The sequence below is a fragment of the Mirounga leonina genome, unplaced genomic scaffold (genome assembly GCF_011800145.1).
Source record: "Mirounga leonina isolate KUSES-001 unplaced genomic scaffold, KU_Mleo_1.0 Mir_170, whole genome shotgun sequence".
Classification (NCBI taxonomy): Eukaryota; Metazoa; Chordata; class Mammalia; order Carnivora; family Phocidae; genus Mirounga; species Mirounga leonina.
Genome location: NW_023270433.1, coordinates 43,586,776 through 43,589,650, shown reverse-complemented (window position 1 = coordinate 43,589,650; position 2,875 = coordinate 43,586,776). Strand labels below are relative to the sequence as shown.

At 36.5% G+C, this 2,875-nt stretch overlaps 1 non-coding gene across 1 annotated transcript; it reads right to left on the bottom strand.

The window, feature by feature from the left end:
* Positions 1–691: 691 nt before the first annotated feature.
* LOC118018284 lies at positions 692–798 on the bottom strand. Its single transcript, XR_004681362.1, has one exon. It is a non-coding gene; the product is annotated as a U6 spliceosomal RNA (small nuclear RNA).
* Positions 799–2,875: the final 2,077 nt, after the last annotated feature.

The window sequence follows — 2,875 nt, the reverse complement described above, 5'->3', positions numbered from 1 at the left end:
AGAACCTAACTGAAACAGAGATGATGAGTCACTGAAAAGTCCGTTTTTTGTTTTGTTTTTTTCTTTTAGAGAGCAGCAATGTTAATACAATTCAAGCAAATTTATTTTAGAAAAGCCTTTGGAATATTGTAAATATTTCAGTGTTATAATTTTTCAAACATCTTAAGTTTTTGAAAAGATGAAAAAATCATAATATTAAATATAGCATCCCATAATAACTTTAAAATATATCCTATAGTAGATCTGACCTATTATGATCCATACTGAGATGGTATGCATAAAAGCTTGGTGACTAATTGCCAGGCCTCATGAGACAGATTGTATCATTATGAATCCTGACCATGTCATCTACTAGCTATATAACTTTGGATGATTCATTAATTTATTTTTCTTAGGTAAAAATATGGGCAATAGTACTCTCCTTGTAACACTTGTTGGGACAACTAAATAACATGAGTAAAGCACTGAAAACTGTGTCAAATACGTAGTAATCATGCACTGAAAGTTTGCCATTGTTGTTGCTAACACTTTGATGTGTTTAATGTTCACGGATGACCAAGATACAGATAGATTTCAGAGTCTTATCCACGATATTTCTTCTCTCTATGGATAAGCATCAATAAAGGCAAACTGAGGAGTGATACAGTTAATTAAATGAAAGCTAGGTCAATTCCCTAGTCCAGTTTTTTCTTTAAATATGGAAGGCTTCACAAATTTGCATGTCATCCTTACGCGGAGACCATGCTAATCTAATCTGTATCATTCCAATCGTAGTCTTTGTGCTGCTGAAGTGAGCACTGTGTAGTCCAATTTTTGCTGATGAACCCTAGTACATCAACAGCAACACAGTAGTCAGATATATTAAACAAAAATCTGTTTCTCAGAGTCTGCAGAATCTGAGCACTTTCTTTTCCTCTCAAAGTAGTGCTGCCTAAAACTTCACGAAGTCACCTCAAAATGAGGTCACATACCCCACTGACATCTTCTGACTTTGCCAACTATGGGTTGCCAAAATACAAAGAAGACTTTAAGATTGATTAACAAATTAAGTGAATTTTAAAATCTGATTAATTTATATAATACTCCACTTAATCCTTTAAAAACTAAAGTAGGAATTAGGGTAAGGATTAGATAAATTTCCCAAGCTATTAAGTGTTGGTGCTGAAGTTTAAACTCCAGATCCTGACTCATTTACCATTCTGTTTTACTATTCCAGCTTGACTGTGAACTGTGAACTGTTTGACTTTACAAAATCAGCAGAGGCAGAAAACTAAGATCACTAAGGCCTCAGACATTGTATTTTTGAGGATTACCTGAGTACACTGTGAAGGAATGGATCTTAGCTTCTTAAAGCAGCAGTTAATCCTGTCATTTACAAAAAAAAAAAAAAAAAATGTTTATTTTCAATAATAGTGCTGTGCAGCTGGGCCCTAATAACTGCTTTTAATTATTCGTCCTTATAGCCAGAACAATCATTCAGCTGGACCCAAATGTGAAAGCACTGTTAAGTAGATTTTAAGAAAAGTTTATTTGAAAAAGTAAGGATTACAGGGGCGCCTGGGTGGCTCAGTTGTTAAGTGTCTGTCTTCCACTCGGGTCATGGTCCCAGGGTCCTGGGATCGAGCCCCACATTGGGCTCCCTGCTCGGCGGGAAGCCTGCTTCTCCCTCTCCCACTCCCTCTGCTTGTGTTCCCTGTCTTGCTGTGTCTCTGTCGAATAAATAAATAAAATCTTTAAAATAAAAATTAAAAAAATAATAAAAAGTAAGGATTACAAAATGTCCAGTCTACTCAAATGGGCTGTTGATACTTTCTGACCTAGTTCTCCAGTCTCTCTCTCCCCTTCCCACTCTGTTCCCCCAAACTCCATCCTCTCTTCTCTCTCTCTGGAAGCCCTGTTTCTGTTTCTTTTTTCCTACTCCCCAACCTCCTTAACACCTTCTACTCTCAAGAATGATACTCCCTACTTTTGAGATGAAATGTTTTCTCTCCTATTCTCTCCAAACTAAATTCTTCGCATCAGCTCTTCAAATGTTTATAATTCTTTACTCAGAAATATTATCCTTCCCAAAAGGGTGGGAAGGAGAAAAGAGAATTGAGGATTGGAAATAAATGCACACACGGTATAAACTTGCCCTGCAAGTTATACTTGATAGCTTCTTCTCTTAAGAGATTGAAAAAAAATCCTCTGCTTAAATATCTATACACTCTTGCACTCCTAAGTTGGCTAAATCAAGGTGGTCAAGGGAAGGAGAAGGGAGAAAATAAAATTTGTGTATTTTTTTTTAAAGATTTTATTTATTTATTTGAGATAGAGAGAATGAGAGAGAGCACATGAGAGGGGGGAGGGTCAGAGGGAGAAGCAGACTCCCTGCCAAGCAGGGAGCCCGATGCGGGACTCGATCCAGGGACTCCAGGATCCTGACCTGAGCCAAAGGCAGTCGCTTAACCAACTGAGCCACCCAGGCGCCCAAAATTTGTGTATTTTTGCCAAAAATATACTAATGCCTTACAGTTTCAAAATGTCTGTCTTTTGTGGCCTTATAGCTGAGTATTAAAAGAATTGACCTGGTAAATACTAGAGGAAATGGATGCATTCATAATAGACAATATAAAATAAATCATGGAGGTGGCAAGGCAAAAACTAAATGCAGGACTGATGGAAAGAGGTAACTCACTTATAATAATAATCATAATAGCCATAAGTTTTTTTAAAACTGATTTTGAGGAGAGATGTATTCTTTTCAAACTATTATATACAAGGCCTTCAATTATAACTATTTTCACAACTTGGATTAAAGACTAAGATTTTCCATATCAGAATTTCTCATGTTCCTCATTACCTTCCCTCATTTGAAAGGCTATAAAAAATTCCA